This window comes from Spermophilus citellus (genome assembly GCF_964194105.1).
Source record: "Spermophilus citellus genome assembly, chromosome: 17".
Taxonomy (NCBI): Eukaryota; Metazoa; Chordata; class Mammalia; order Rodentia; family Sciuridae; genus Spermophilus; species Spermophilus citellus.
The window spans coordinates 78,886,206-78,903,571 of record NC_138199.1 but is presented as its reverse complement, the minus strand read 5'-3'; the positions used below and the strand labels follow the sequence as shown (position 1 = coordinate 78,903,571).

At 43.4% G+C, this 17,366-nt stretch overlaps 2 long non-coding RNA genes across 2 annotated transcripts in view; both read right to left on the bottom strand.

Annotated features, from left to right (window-relative positions):
* Positions 1-17,366, bottom strand: part of LOC308636098 — a 140,449-nt gene that overhangs the window by 81,108 nt on the left and 41,975 nt on the right. The window lies entirely within an intron of this gene.
* On the bottom strand, positions 10,353-15,961 carry LOC308636222. Its single transcript, XR_014019375.1, has 3 exons — positions 15,825-15,961; positions 12,162-12,244; positions 10,353-10,482 (listed from the first exon to the last, which is right to left on the bottom strand). It is a non-coding gene; the product is annotated as an uncharacterized lncRNA (long non-coding RNA).

Here is a 17,366-nt window from a genome sequence, read left to right as displayed (position 1 = left end):
CCAGACACCAGTTTTTAGATGATCTATGCCTTTGTCCTCCATCATTAGTAGAGATAATTGACAGTCTTAAGTCATTTCCCTAGGGAAGCCATTTTGATCTCTTGGAACTCCTTCAACATACCTTATATATTTACTTTATGGTTTTTATCAGACTTATGATTAGTTATCTGTGCATTTCTATGTTAGAGATTTTTTGACTGATGGATCTTGAGCTTAACTAGAATAAGGGTAATATATCTATCCTACCCATCTGGTGCTCCCAGCTTGGCACAAGATTTGTACCTGACACAATATTCATTTATTCACTAATATACTAATTACTAATTGCTTTCTCTTGAAGTTTTAGCACATAAGACCAAAGTGCTCCTTTTGAGAAGAAAGTACCGTGTCACAAGCAGAGAGATGCTAAAGCATTTACTTTTACTTCAGGGTAATCCTCCTGGTGAGTGAGCCCCATCAAGGACAATAGGCATTCCTGTCAGGTCCTAGGCACAAATGCCACTGCCTCTTCTCCCCAAGAGTGACAGACTTTAGCATCCATTTCTTCCTCTGATCACCAGCGAGAGCAGGGTTCACACAGAGAACTCTGTTCTATAATCCAACAAGACTGATTTCATGACACCTTAAGTCACTGGGGCTTCCTGTCTTGCAGGCAGCACAAGAGTCACTGCAGTTGGGAGCATGACCCACTCTGCTCCTCATTCCAAGAGGCTCCCTGACCTAGCCCCCAATACCTCCCACCTCACCAGCTTCCCTGATTCACTTGCATTCTAATCTGTAGGACCCATCTCCTGGCTCCTCTCTCATAGATGTGGCCCCTTCTGTGCATCATATCATCCAGCCCCACCTCCCAAGTCCCACGATGACCCTCCATGCCTACACATGTGCCTGTCCTTTGCTGGGTGCCCTTTTCCTTTTCACTATGCTTGTCTCAAAAAGAGGGATTGTGGGGCTGGGGATGTGGCTCAAGTGATAGCACGCTCACCTGGCATGCGTGCGGCCCGGGTTCGATCCTCAGCACCACATAAAAACAAAGATGCTGTGTCCGCCGAAAACTAAAAAATAAATATTAAAAAAATCTCTCTCTCTTACTCTCTCTTAAAAAATAAAAAATAAAAAAAGAGGGATTGTACTAGTTGTCTCACCTATCACAAAGGGCTACTTTCAAAATCAAGTGAAGCACTCTGTGAGAATGTGTTACTGAAGCACCACTGTATGATAAGTGGCACTGTTTCTTCCATGATGGGCCCCAGCACGCTTCCCTCTCCTCTTCTCTCTTCCAGTCCACCTGAGCAAAGGGTTTCAACCTCTGCAGTCTCTATTGCTTTAAAATTGTTTTTTTTTTTTCAAGCTTTTCTCCAGTCTTTCAATCCACATTATAGATTAGCTTCCTAGAGGAAGTGGGGTTCTAATCCTATTCACTAGGAAGCTAGTCAATAATGTAGCTTACAAGCTGATTCATGGATGTGAAAGCTCAAAAAATGTAAAGCCAAATGACTTCCAGAAAGGCTTATTTGTAAGTGAGGCAATGCAATGCAGAGTACTGAATCTCGTGGTAAATATGAACATGAAAGAGCTGCCAGAACCAGGGTCCGTGGAGACAGCATGTAGAGGCAGGAGACCAGATGCCATAGCTGTGGTGGCACGTCAAGGATGCCTTGCTGCCTACCATTCAGGCACTGGCACAAAGTGGGGATTCATGTGAGTGTATGCAAATATACTTTTTACTTTATTAAGTTATTAATGGGAACAGCTGGGACAGTTTCTGTGCACATTGGAAAATAAGTCCCATAGTGCTAGACAGACTTTAAAACTGTGATTATAATAGATAATAAATTATTATCCTGGGCAATGAGTACATTTTATTTTTCAATGGGAAACTTGAGTGTTCCTATACATACAGGAAAGGGCAGGTTATTGAAAAGTCCTCAACATTCAACTTCAAAGACTTTGTTAGTTACAGTGAATATCTTCTGGGTAGAGGCAGGTGACAGAGGAGCTAGAATGGGACAGTTAAGGACCAGATGAGGGGAGCTGCAGGCTGCCCCAGTACCCCAGATGATTCAAGCCTGGGAGAATGAGCCCCAACCATGAAAGTCACAGCCTAGGACAGGCCAAGAGGGTGCACTCACTGAACAGCAACATGGAAGCCTGCATGGCTGGAGAAATGGAAGAGGCCTGTGTCTTCTCTTCCCCTTGGTCAGAGGCTTGAGCCAGGTGGAGTGAAGGGAAGAAACGTGAGGGTCAGGGACACCTGGCTCAGGAATCTCTCTCCCAGGGACACCTGCTCTGTCTCCCAAGTCTGCTGGCTGGACTGCCACACTTCCCAGCACCAGAGTTGCTATACCTTGTTGCCAATCATCCAGTATTGAAATTAGTGACTTAGATAGCTTGACAGCCTGCAAGCATCTTAAATATTATACCAAGGGCTGGCACTAATTATGCAGCAGGTGCTCTATCAATCTTTATCAAATAAATGAGGAGTGTTCGATTGCTGATTTTGCCTTCAGAGTCTGTTGTGACAACAAATCATACTTCATCAGAGCTGTGGTCAACATCTTGGGGACAGTGAGCACATAAAAACTGCTCTCACCAAGGCTGATGAGCATCTGCTGCAAGGACTGGTAGGATGATGACTGCAGGTCAAAGAGTGAGAGTTTGTAGTCCAAGCTCAGCTGTGCTTCATATCAGATGGTTTCAAACAAGGTTGATGTCCTATAAATCTGTAAGGGGAAGAAGAATGTCATCCATTTCTCAGAAGCCAGTGTCAGCTATTTACAGACTACAGACTTTTGCTTATAGTGTGGTACACAACCTACATTTTTTAAAAGATTTGAAAAGAACCTTTATTTCTAGGTAGGTCTTTGTGGACCTGAAGAAGTATCACACCATCCTCAGTAAATTATAGCTTAAGTAACCAAACAAATGCTAATTTTGATTAAAACAAGAAGAGTTCTCTTCTTGTCCCCAGGAGTAAGGTGCAGAGAATGGGAATGGGCCCATGTGGTGGAGGCACTCTGGAGAAGGATGAGACCAGGACAAAGGCAGAGGTGACCATACTCTCAGGAGGGTGACAGCCTTTGCAGGTGGTCCGGTGCCATAGAGCCCAATCACCCACCACCCTCCCCAGGGTCAGGACTTTGCTGGACAAGCTTCGCAAGGAGCCATACCCACTGGCATGGACCCCTTGAAGACAGGCCTCGCCCACTGGCATGGACCACTTGAGGATCAGCCTTGCCCACTTGCAAGAGCATCTTGAGGACCAGACAACTGGCATTCCTAAAGGAGATCCTGTCCCACTGTTTTTCAAAACTGAAAGAAGAGAATTCTAACACCAAGAGCCTTACACCAAGAGAGTGCTGAGTGAGGAACTGCTGTGTGACTTGGCAAGACTCAGAGATACAGTGCTCCCTATCTGTGAAAGGAATAATCATCCTTTGACTTCACAGGATATTTTCAAGAAAAAAAAAAAATTCACTGTGTAAAAGTACTTTGAAAATAGTAAATCACTACATCAATATAATTTTTAGTTTTTGCAGCCAGTAGAGAGTTAATTCTTTAAATTGTCTTTAATAGTTTAAAAGTATAGTAAAATGCCCTAACATTCCAGGAGACTTTGAGCACCAGGGAGGAGCCTTGATTGATTTGTCCTCCATCCCCCCTAGCTAAGTGGGTGAGTGTGTGACCTTAGAAGCAGCCATCCCTCTCCTGCTCCAACCTAACAGAGGAAGCCATAACTCTAGAGCTCTTTCTACTCTCCAGAGATGCATGACAAGGAACTGCTCTTCAACTGTCTGCACACACACAGAGGCATGGACGTATTATGGGAGGGTTCATTTAAAGTGTTGCTATAACTAGAAACTTAGAAAGACATTAAATCCAATAATTATGAATTTTTGTTTGGCTTGTGTCATAAAGAATATAACTTCATATTAAAGTTTCATGCAGATAGCAGTAATTTATACAAGAATTCTAAAAAAATGAAAGTCAGTTTGCTGAAATTACATTTTCAACGGTTGCATTTTTCTAAGTCCATGCACTTTTCTCTACCCTGAGGGATTTTTTTTATCTCCCATTATTTTATTACCCATTCCAATTCAGTGAATGGTTTGCAAATGAAGAAATAAAAAATACCCCCTGCTTAAATGTGCCTTTACTTGTGCCTTTAATTACAGAGCACTCAGAGAGGCCAAGGCTGGGCTTAGAGGAAAGGGACATATTTCTCAAGTTTACATAGAGTTTCTATTAAAAGACATTAAAAAGATGTTAAATATTTTACTCATAATTCTCTATCCCATATGTTCATATGTAAAAATGAAAGATTAGAAATTGTGTTAAAAATAACATTTGTAAATTTTATTGAAGCAAAAATATTAAGAACTGTACCTTAAAAACAGAACCCCTAAGAGTTCAGATCACAATAATAAAGAGAAAGTTCCAACAGGATCCAATATCAGACCAAGGTGGTTCCTACAGCCTGCAGAGAAGCTAGTAGCACAATCTGTCAAAAACTTTACGTCAGAAAAATGGGAAGAGAGGGTGGATGGGAACAGAAAAGAGAGTACAATGAATCAGACATAACTTTCCTATGTTCATAATCACCAGTGAAATTCCCCATCATATACATGAAAAGAATGGGATCCTAATTAGAATAAGTTGTACTCCATGAATATATAACATGTCAAAATACATTCTAGTGTTGTGTAACTCTAAAAATAATAATTTAAAAAATCTGCCTAGAAGACATATCCGGTGCAAGCTCTGGAGAAGTGTAAGACTTATTCTCCTGTTTCTCTAACCATTCCTCAACTCACCCAGTCCTCCATCTCTCATCTGTCTCCTAAACCCTCCTCTAGTACTGAAATTTAACCAGTAAGGATACTATATCTTCCATCTTTGCTCTTAATGCTCCTGCAACTCCATACTGATTTCAAACTTAGCTGTCCCCCGATGTCACCACTTTCCTTGAGTGCTCTCAGGGACCAGGAGAAGACTGTCTCCTCCTTACTTTCATAACATGGCTTTAAAATTATTTTTCACTCCATTCACTTTCATAAAACTCCAGGTCCTTTGAAGTTCATGTCATTTCTTTGGTACATTTCTTTACTGTTGCCTCTTCAAACTTTCTAGCCATAGCCCCAATTCACTAGTGTGCTGATGGTAGCTCACTGTCCAGCCCTCTATCCCCACTCATATAAATTTTGGGGGGCCTTCACGTACACATCAATGACTGAGCAACCCAAGTCCATCATCCCAGGTACCTTCTCCACCCACCCCAGCCATTCTCCCATGTACACCACTTGTATTCTGTCATCGTCACTAATAACCCTACTTCCAAATACAAGCCAAACATCACTCTTTCTGATTACAATCTTCTATCCTTCCAACTCACTCACTGTAGAAACTCCACTTCAACAATCCTTCAGTTTCACTAAAACCTCCAAGCGATAGTCTGGCCAAATTTTTATTATTTGCTATCTTCCCATGATGGTTAATTCCTTTTTTCACTGACTAGGTGTCATTACCTGCCATCATTTCTTACCCTCACAAACCCTGAGCTTTGAGTACACTCTTCCTATTACACTTAACAAGGAAGGCCCTCCCTCAACTGACTCCAGCTTGTCCTCCTTATCCCTGCCTGCCTGAGGAACCAAATGGTACTATAGAAAAATACCACATAACTGGGTCCATCTGTCTAACTTGGCAATCACAAACATGTTTTATCTGATTTATGGGAAGTTTGAGAACATGCTGAAGAATTTCATACATAAAAATATGTATTCAAGATTATCTTAAAAAACTATTAAAATCTACAAGCAGCTGTGTACAGCTATCTCCACATGGCAGCAACCACCTGAGCTGAATAACAGATGCTCCTCTGACAACAATAAAAGCAATTTCAAGTACCACTTCCATAGGTGTCCTCTGAGCCACATACTGATTTGGCAGTTTTATCACTATGAACTAATTTAACCCTCACAACTAAGAATTAGAGACTATTATGGTCTTTTTTTGCATGGAGGGAACTAAAGCACTGAGAGGGTCAGTAATCTGCCACTGTCACATTACATTCAAGCCCAAGTGGGCTGGCTAGAGTCCCAGCACTCAACCACTGCACGGCCTATGTGCTTGCTACAGTGCACACCAGGGCCTCTTCACTCATTTATCCATCTGCCCTCCTTGCCTCCCCACAGGTGAGCACCATGTTCTAATCCTCCATCTTCCCTGTCTTGGTTCATGACTACATCATCCATTGAGCCAGCCTGGCTTCCTCCCTTTACCCCACTTTCCATATTTAATCTGTCAGAAGGTCTTGTCAGCAATCACTCCATATCCACCTATTTACCTCCCTCTTCACTGCCACTGCCCTTGTTTAAGTCTCTGAGTGTTCTTGCCTAGTTTAGTTTAATGGCTTCCTAAGTGGTACACTAGTCTATTCATCTCCCAATAGGCAGGGAGATGTTTTTAAGACATGAAACAGAACATGTTATTCCTCCTTAATACCCTTCAATGACTTCCCATTGTTTTTTGAATAAAATTCAACTCCTAGTTCAACTCCTAGAGACCCTCCATGACTTGGATGCTAACTCTTCCACTATTCCCATGTAGTAATTCCCTCTGTTCAGTTCTGTTCCAACAGCCTTCCTTCTTGTTCCTCAAAACATCAACCCTATTTCCACTTGCTGATCTCTGCCTATATTCCTCTCCAAAAGCTTAAAATGGCTGACTCCTTCTTACCCTTTGGATCAAAAAAAAAATTTTTTTTTTTGCATTACTATAGTTATTTCTGCCTACTACCCCTATCCTGCTCACTGGTATATGTGTGTTTACTAAGTTGTCAGGAAACATTTCTTGTGCTAATTAATTACTATCTGTAGAGCTGACCTTCTACTATTGCCCCTGCTATTAATGCTATAAGTGCCACCTCTCCCTTCTGAATGACTGGGCATTGCACTGTAATGTCACCTTTATTCTTCTCATCCTTTATGTTCACCCACGTATTTTCCAGCTGACTTCATGCTTAATAAAGGGTCCTAGAAACTACTCCATCCTGACCTGTGTCTTCCTAGATTTGGATTTCTTATAATAATTATTATTATTATAAATAATAATTCATACCAATATTCTACTGCAGGAGGAACTCTGACATGGTGCTTCTGGGATCTCAAACAGCCAATTCTACAATCTTCCTCCTCATTTCTCCTTGGTCATTGCCCCAAACTGAAGCCCCTTCTGAACATGGCTATCATGTTCTCATCTCTCCCAACATCTTCTATAACAACTTCCCAATACTGCACCTGTGAAGAAATAAATGCCATGTGTCCTTTGATGTGAGAACTATTTATTAAAAACCAAACAACAACAACTTCAAAACTGCATGTACATAATCATGTGTTATTGCTGGTTTGTTCCAAATACAGAAAAGAGATTTCTTTGGTCACTGTAGTCTTTTCGTCTCTACTTAGGACAAACCAATGAAATGTCAGATTATTAGTCAAGGCATTGAAAAATATTATTTTATTCCTGTTTTTGAAAACCACAAAATCTCTTAGTGAAACTTTATTTTCTCTGGATTGTGAGAAGAAAAAGAAGAACATGATAAACAATAGTGAACAAATGTTTCAAATTATATCTGATATACTTAATTTTCTCCAACAACATTAAAATATTCTTTCTTAACTAGTTATTTTATACCTCACCCAACCAGAACTACAAAAGAAAGTTTATATCTAAAAGCAGATTGACTCTGTTTCTCTATGAAAATCTTTTTTTTTTTTTTTTTTTTTGGTACTGGGGAGTGAACTCAGGTGCACCCAACCACATATCACATATCCGGCCACATATCCAGCCTTATTTCCCTATTTTGCATTTTATTTAGAGACAAGGTCTCACTGTGTTGCTTAGCACCTCGCAGGTGCTGAAGCTGGCTTTGAACTCACAAACTTCCTGCCTCGGCCTCCCAAACCACTGTTATTACAGGTGTGCACCACCATGCCTGAAAATCTTATTTATAGTGTTCTACATTTCGCAGGGTGAGCTCATATCTGGAACCAATTCCTTTCCCCATCTACAAAGTACAACTGTCCCCACATGTTGGGGAGGCTCTGGCTGCAGAGTCTTATGATGTCACAGACCAGGAAAAATCACTTATCAATTCCTGGGAATGACAGCTATTATACTGATCAGATTTTTGTTTTGTTTTAATGTCAGCAAAAAGTCACTTCAAAAGCAAATGTTAAAAGAAAGCAAAAAGAACTACCATGGCAGAATACTGTTCTTACCCTATCTCTATGTAAGTATAATTCTGCAACCAAAATTCTAAGCTCTTTTTATCTCAAAGCAGAAAGCACAGACAAAAAACAGTTAAGTGAACAATGAATTGCTTTAGTTCCACATATTCAGGGAATAGAAACCAGTATTTTTACTCACCTGGATAAGTAATGCTCTCTTTAAGCCTTCTGAAACTGCCTCCTTGGACATGTAGGTTTCAAATACACTACTTTTCTTCTCTCACATGAACTTGTTCTTTGACTTTTCATCACCTGGCAAAGGACCCAAAACCATGTGGGCCAACCAGAGAGGACACCCCTAGAAACATGAAGTAGCAATTAGCTTGCTCCTCAAACAACTCTGTATTTTTAAAACTAGAGATATTATGCTTATTATTACTATCATCATCATTATTATTATTTACAAAGATCAACGAGAAAGAAATTTTTGATTATGAATTCAGTCACAAAGAGTAAAGAATGGGTAAGGCAACACGAAAAAAACATACAAATGGGACTTGAGCTTTAAGTAAGAGCCACACCATGCAAGGAACAAAATCTGAGTAATTGGTTTCATATGCTTTGCTGTTTAAAGATACAAACTTTTAAAAATAGGAATTATTACAAGACGTTCAATTTTCTGGAGGAAATTAATCAGCTGTGCACAATATATTTATGAATTAAGAAGAAACCACACCTAATTCTAGATTAAATAACATAGGAGAACAGTTAACAGCTCACCAGAAGAATTAATCCCCTCACCCTAAGTGCTGCTCTCCGACTCCATAGCCACTCCACTGGTATTTCAATTCTCCCATTGAAGAGACAGATTCTGTTTCCTTGTGCTACTGCTGGGGATCCTCAGGGGCAAGAGGTTCAGTCTGTAGTCAGGATAGCTCCTTACTCATTCCAGGAGAGCCTCAGAGTTTTTCCTATCTGAAGCAGCTCAGTCATCACCAACTGAAATGAAAGAAATCAATGAGTGGAAAACAAAAATCTGCAGCATCCTCTGCCCTCCCAGAAATTTAGAACTTTGGTGTACTTGAATGGTAAAGGCAGTATGGTACCCTACAGGGTCCTGATGTCACATTCTTCAGAACTTTTAGTTCATCAAGCACACCATCTGTGCTAAGTTTCTTCTCAAACCTTTACAAGTACACAAGTCTGCTCCTTTGGAACAGTTCAAATGAAAATCTCCATGAATATGACAAATGAGGTAGAAAATAAGGAACTATATAATACCAGTCATGTAATATTGTGAAGTACACAAAAATAGGAGAAAATGTAGTTTGGGAAATGATAAAAATATTTAGAATCTTAAAAACTTAAAATAATAAGTACTAAAAAGGCTCAATATATAGCACTTACTAAGTTCAACCTGGCTCTAATATATCCCTTCCAATGAAGTATATCTGGGAAATGATAACCAAACATAAGGGATCTCTACACTCAAATCTCAGAGCACCTTATCTATCATTGTCTTATGGTGCTTATAATCTATAAATGCACTTATTTTATTTATTAAATAAAATCAGTGAATTCCTTAGAATTCATCCATAAAAGCTAACTCATCGCCACAATTTGATGCCTCAAACAATGAAAGTTGGAACCGCATATGGTTCACAAGTTTTCTAAAATGGCAAAAATTATAATTAGAAGTCTATTCCCCTATTCTTACCTGCCATCACCTCAAACCAGATGTCTAATCAGAAGCTCAGGCAGCCACATCTAAAACATACAATTTTCACAGAGAAGCTGCAGCCCTGTGGTTGGTCTCTGGCCTTCCACCTAGATAATGAACATGCCATCGCTTCTACTCTCTAGTCTCTGCTACCAGTCCAGAGGTCAAGTCTATATATGCAAACTTCCAAAATCCTGGGGGCAGCCTACATTCCCATGAAAAGTTTTCACTCTGAACACTAGCTTCCACTTCTTTCAAACTGTCCCAACACATCCTTCACCAAAATGATATGCTTTTTCCTTCAGTTGAATTTAATACTAACTTTGGAGAAGAAACAAAAAAGACAAAGATAATAGGCCACTTCGTGATATACAAAGTGAAGGAGAGATAAAGTAACTCACAGAGAGAAAGAGAAGGCCTTCCAGACATGGCAATAGCAAAGGCACAGTGAGGAGTCCAGACCGTCCAAGTTTTCATCCAGAAGCTCGCATCCCCTCCTTAACTCAGTGAATTCTTCTGCAAATCACCATGCTGGGCAGAATGAGGGATAAAAGGTCACCAGGTTTAGGGTTGGTATGTTTTTTCCCATTATTTTTTGTACTATGTTTTTTAATTTTTATTGGTCCATTACTATGATACATAGAATGGGATTTTCACATATCTGAACATGCACACAATACAACAATATGATTTGGCCAATTTCATTCCACAATATTTCACTTAAGTGTCCCTCTTCCCTGGCACATTTATCTAATTTACTGGTCTACCTTCCATGTTCATGAGATCCACATCATCTCATCTTTTTTTTCTCTCTAGCTTCAACATAAAACAGATGTCCCCTGTTTTTCTATACTTGGCTTATTTTGCTTAATATAATGTTCTCATGTTTCATCCATTTTCCTGCAAATGACATAATTTCATTTTTCTTTATGCCTGAATAAAAGTCTATTTTATTTATTTATATATATATATATATATATATATATATATATATATATATATATATACATACATATATATTCCTCTTTAGATGTCATTAGGCTTTCAAAATAGAATTGAAATAATAATACAGTACCATATAAGTTTGTTCCAGACAACACAGCTAAGCGACACAGCTCCCACTTTTCCTCTGAAGCCCAAACATGCATAATAAACAATTTAAAAGTGAGTTACTCAAGAGGAGGATATACACATAGGATTAGCTAGAAGAGGCATGGTGGGCATGGGTACATTAGCATTAGTTGACAGCAGATTTTCCAATTTTACCAGTACAGATTGAGCATCCCTAATCCAAGAATCAAAAATCTGAAACTTTCTGATGTCAACTTGATGCCATGGGTAGAAAATTCCACACCTGACCTCATGCGACAGTTAAATGCAGGTTCACAAGAATATGGTATAAAGTTATTCTCAGGCTATGGGAATAGGGCGCAAATGAAGCATAAATGAATTTCATGTGTAGCTCTGGGGACCATCCCTAAGATATCTCATTTTGTATATGCAAATATTCCAAAATCTAGAGAACATGTGAAATACTTCTGGTCCCCAGCATTTTGGTAAAGGGACAGTATTAACAACATTCAGGGTTAGATACACCCTGTTGATAATATGGTTGAGACTGAAAGAGTCTTGCACAGTGATGGATGTTGTGAGCTCCATGCCTGGTAGAGAACAGGACCTTGGGCCAGGGCATTCCCAGCTGTGAAAACCAAAATGTTCCAGATAATGCCAAATTTGCTCTGGAGTATGGTTACCATATTTAGCAACACATACTAAAAATGTACTCACCCCTTTTCTGAAATTCAAATTTAATGGGTGACCTGCATATTATCTGGCAAGCTATCATTGGGGGAGGGGCAAAGCTGTTGCCCTGGTTCACGAAGAAAGACTGGGTTAGAGCCAAACCATGGAGCTCCCATGGAAGCAACGTGCACCTCCAGCTTTCTTGGACTGCCCCACCTCTCCTATCCTGGGCTGGGAGGCTCACTTCTCCAAACACACTTCACTGGGCAGCTGTGCAGATGGCTCTGCAGTGACATGCCTCTCAATAGCCCCAGTTTACAGAACTGAAAGCACCTTCCCCTGTAAAACCTGCCTGATCTCCCTGCCTCCTCCATGGGTCTCTTCTGCCTCCCTCAACTCCCTGCCTTTTCCTTTCTAATTAAGAGGCCTCCCAGGCAAGCCGAGTCAGGAGACAAGGCAGTACTCACTTTGATTCCATTATCAACTGGCATCACTTGGCTGCTTCCTTTAATGGCAGTCGTCATGGCAATGGGAGACCAGTCCCTACTCACTGTGGGAAACAAAACAAAGTGGTGTCAGGGGTATGTGCTGGTCAGGACAGAACCAAGGTAGAGCTTGTTGAACCTGAACAGAGGAAATCATGCTGAGGTCACCCAGGCTCCATCTTTAGCTTGGTGGCACACAGGAAGAAAGGAAAAGCTACAACCTTGCCCTGGAAAAGCTCAGGGAAACGTGGTAGGTTTTTCACATGGTTTATCCAGCCATCTAAGTAATTTTCACTCTCATTATGAATAAACCCACACTCTTAACACTTGAGAAGGTAAAGACAGTGCTTATCTGAGAAAGTACAATGAAGGAGCCATCAGTCTCAGCTCCACTCCCTTCCCTCCATATTCCCAGGATCCTCTCCATTCTTTCCCCTTTGCTCTTAGACTAAGACCACACAATCTGCTTCCTCTACAGCCTACACAGTTCTCCGTCTTCTCTGCTCCAGCTTCTTCAGTTCCATCAAATTCACCACGTTCCCCAAACAACAAAGCCTCTGGCACATACAGTTCCCTGTCTGGAATGGATTTCTTTCTTCTCTAGCTACTTTACACCTCCACATACAAAGCCTACTCATATTTCCAGCATCTTCTTCAACATCACACCCTCAGGGAAGCCTTCCCTGATCCTCTATTCATGTGCAATTCTTCCTGTATTTCTGTGTGTCTCCTTTCTTTTTCTGAGGAGGTGATGGTCACCCAGGGCTTCCTGCATGCTAGGCAAATGCTCTACCACTAAGCTACACCACTATCCACGTTTGGTACTCTTATGGTGACAAGTGCCTTCTGTAATTACTGTCATAATTATTCTTGAGAATCTGCCAGGGTCTCTCTTCCAGGAGAATGTCAGCACCAGGAGGGCAGGGGTTGAGCCTGTCTGGTTCACTGCTGCACCTATAGTACAAAGCTCATGTCAGACACAAAACCCTCTAAAACTATTTTTAAAAGCCTCCAGGATTTGAACCCAGTTCTGGCTGAAGTACCTTGTGCTGATTCATTGGTCCTGGGACCTGATGGCTTACTAGGTCAGCACTGGACAGATTTTCCAGGTTCGTAGCCTATACAAACTCCTTAGTGGCTTCAGAGACTCAGGCCAAGCTTGCAAGCTGATTAAGACACCCCTTTCAGAAAAAAAAAAAAAAAAAAAAAAAAATGGTGAGGCTGTGGCAGTCAAGGACATGGCTCCTCTGAACCCAGAGGAAGGGGAAAGGGAAAACCTGATTTGGTGCTCAGATTTCTAAACAAGTGTTTTCAAATCTATCCCACTGAAAACTGGCTCTCTGACATTGGAAGAGATGTTCCTTGCCAAGAAAGTGAACAAAGGAAAAAAAAAATGGAGGAGGTCTGCTGTGGGGACAGAGATTTTTTTTTTTTAAACCAAGCCTTTAGGGGAACCCATGCTCAAAAGAGAGCTCAAAGATTGCAAATCTGAACCAGTTCCCTTCCACTGGCCCTGTGTCCTCCAATCATTGCTTACTCTCTCCAGGCCTCAGGATTCCCATCTATATATCACAAAATATGCCCCCTCACATTCCAAGTTTGTGGCACTGTGTAGGAGGGGATGGAAGCATCTGTGGTATGGAAGGGTGCGTAAAAGCTTGGCTCTGATGTCAGACCTGGATGGTAAGTCCTGAATTTTCCCATTCTTGACTGGATGATCTTGATCAAGTCATTGCCCCCTCTGAACCTCAAACTACCCACCTCATAAGCCTACCGTACATTCAGAGTATGGTACGTACTATTCACTGGTAAATGGAAACTCTTATTCCCCAGTAACACAGAATTTAGAAAGCACCACCAATATGTAACTTGGTGATGATTCCAGACCTAGAGTTCAACAGATCTGTCCAATGTAGCAAGGTTAGGCCCCTGACCCTCCCAGGCACCAAGCAGGGCAACTACAGATCTCTCTGAGCATGAGTAGGCCTCAGTCTATAGCCAAACAGAAGGCTCATTCCAACCCCAAACCTGTCTGACCACAGGAAAGAGTCCCAGACTTCTGGTCACTATGTGCAATGCATGCACCATAGCCTGTCCTCTAAACCAAGCTACACTGAGAAGAACTGTATTGGGACATTAGGACAATTGCATCCTGCATGTGAAAATTGAGTCCTAGAGAAGAGAAGAAACTGGGACACAGATCTGAGAGAGCTGGTGGCAAAGCTGGAACCAGGACATGAGCCAGAGCCCTCCCAGAAGCTTTGCTGACACTCTCCTGCCTGCCATTTCTCAATTCTGCCCTTCTGAATTCAACCAACCTGCAATTTCCTTATAAAACAGGGGTAATCAGAAAACCTCTAGGCCATTCCAAGGGATCCTGGATATCTTGCAAATTTCCTTATTGGAAAACACTAGAATGTACAACCAATCCTGGAGCTGATTCATAAAATAAAAGGGTAAAATCCACACACAGAGACACATACAAACAACACATACACATCCATGCTCCCTGTGCAGAGGGCAGCAACAGACCCCAGTCTCCAGGCTGCCCTAGAGGGCTGTCTGCCTCCACAGGGAGGGGATTCCTAGTTGTATTTGGTTCTGCCACTACATGCTTCAACCCCTAATACACACATACACACACACATGCACATACAACCATGTATCATCTTGGGCTGACAACTTGTAAGATGCAAAAATGCCTGCAGGGTGATGCCAGACTGAGTGATGGGGGGCTGACAAGGCAATGGTTATACACACATGACACACACACATATACACACATAATCATAGCCTTATTCATTCACACATACTCATCATGAATCAAAGAAATACCGACTCACAAAAACAGTTCACACACAAACATATATACACATACTTTCTAATATATGCATACTCCAGCACATGTCCTCACAGCCATGTGTGTGCACCCACTCACTCTGGGTCCAGACATGGGAATGCTACCCTGAGCCCCCACAACTATAAACACTCCCTACATCTACAGGCACCTGGGAGTTGGTTGGCTATGAATCCAGAAGCCAGAATAAGCTCCAGGTGGGCCCAGGACAGAGGAGCAGCAGAAACATGTCTGTCATCCTCTTGTGTGGCTAGAAATGGGGGAGGACACTCAGGAGAGGGCCTCCTGTCTCCTGGAGATCACTCCAAAGACTGAGAATGTGGAGGTGCCTGGGAGAGTCTTTATGTCCTCAAACGGAACCTCTCCCCTTTGCTGCAAGCTAGGATCCTTTTGGCAACCTCTTTCAACATCACCCCCACAACAGACCTGCCTGTCCCCAAGAGCTTGTCCCTCCTTTAAGATCACTAAGACCCACACACCTTTTCTCCACAAAACAGGGTCCCAGACATTTTAAGCTATGCCCCCCACCTAGGTGATCCTCACACCGCATCTGCCCCTTCACACAACTTACAGACACCAGAGGTATCCCCTGGCCTCTAGCCCCACAACCTCCAAACTCGCAGGCCACATCTCCAGACCTGTGGAGGTAGAGGCCCCCAATGGATGAGTGGCTTCTAATGTGGTGGCTCCTGCTGCCACGGGGCACCTCTAGAGAAGCCACTGCCCACCCCCACCCTCACCCCCCACCCAAGGAGCCTGCACACTCCCGAGTGGGTCCCAGCACCTACCTCCTTCTTCAAGGCACTCCAGTCTTCGGCAGGGTCTCCGCCCCTGGAGGAGAAGACAGGAATCCGCGGGTGATCGGGCTGTCCTTCCTCGCGCCCGCCTCAGCTGCAGGAGCCACCACCGCCAAGCCTGGGGCGGCATCCTTCGGGCTCGGGTCCCGTCGACGCGGCTCTGAACTCTGGCGGCAGCGGTTCCTGTGCTCTGGCCAGGGCTGAGCTCCTGTTCCTGGAGGCGGAGGTGCCGGTGCCGGCTCCCGCACTCTGAAAGCGGCGATAGAGGCTTTGGCTCCGGTGTGCTGTGGATGGCGGCGGCGGCGGCCCAGTGTCCAGGAAAGGACGCCTCTAGCAGCCTTCCCTCCCGCGCTCTGGCAGCAGCAGAGGTGGCTCCCGCGCTCCTGGCGCAGCGTGGGCTCCGACAGTTCCCGTGCTCTGGGGGCGGCGGCGGCTTCAGGCCCTGGCCCCAGGGGATCCCACACTCTGGAGGCGGCACTGGCGGCCAGGGTTCCTGTGCTCCTGCCGCATCGCTCCGACGTGGCGTGGGCTCTACAGATTCCTGTGCTCTGAAGGCTACAGCGTGGGCTCAGGGCGGCAGCAGCCGCGGCACCGGTTTCCCGCGGTGTGGGCTCCGGCGACCGCGTGGGCGGCGGCTCGGGCCGCTTCCGTGGCGGCTACAGCTCCGGCGGCCGCAGTTCCGGGGGCGCGAGCTCCTCCGGCGCTCCAGCCGAGGCAGCGGCTCCAGGGGCGGCGTGGAGGGCTCCGGCTCTCAGGAAGCCACGAGGAACGTGAGGGGGGCTGAGCTCACGGTTCTCCGGCCGGGACTCACGCTCCGCCCCCACTTCCGGTCCCTCCTCCAGGGGCGTGGTGACATGCGCAGTTTATAAATCTGGACCCATCGTCTCGCTACTTCTGACCAACCCTGATTAGCATAACAGTGACCCCCGCTGCGACCCCGAGGGGGGATACCCGTAGACGTTAGAGCGCCGGTAGCGCCTCTAACGTCTGGTTTCCGAGGCGGACTCGGACTTGGGTCTCGGCGCTAAAGATTGGTGTGAGCTGCTGGGAGCTGCGGGAAGACTGGTGGGGCAGAGCCTGCTCTCCAGAGCTGTCTGTCCGCAGAGGCGGCTGCTTAGGAGGGATCCACCTGCCAGTCCAAGCAGGAAATTATATTCTCCTTACAGGAATCTTTCAGGAAGGTACGTATACTTATTAATACAAATAAAATGACGTGTTCTTTATATAATTTCACACATTACTTATTCAAAATAAGAAATTGATTTGAAAATTTGACATGGTGACACACATCTGTCATCCCAATTATGGGGAAACTGAGGAAGAAGAGTTGCCAGTTCAAGTTGGCTTTTCATTTAAAATGACTAACATAAAATCTATTTCCAGGAATTCATCTGTTTTAAATAAATTGTCAAATTTGGGGATTAAGAGTTAGGTAGCATTATATTATTTTCCTGTTAATATGGATGGGGTCATTCAAGGTGCTCTGCTTTTATTCCTGATATTGACAATTTTTGCCCCCCTCTTCAATTAGTA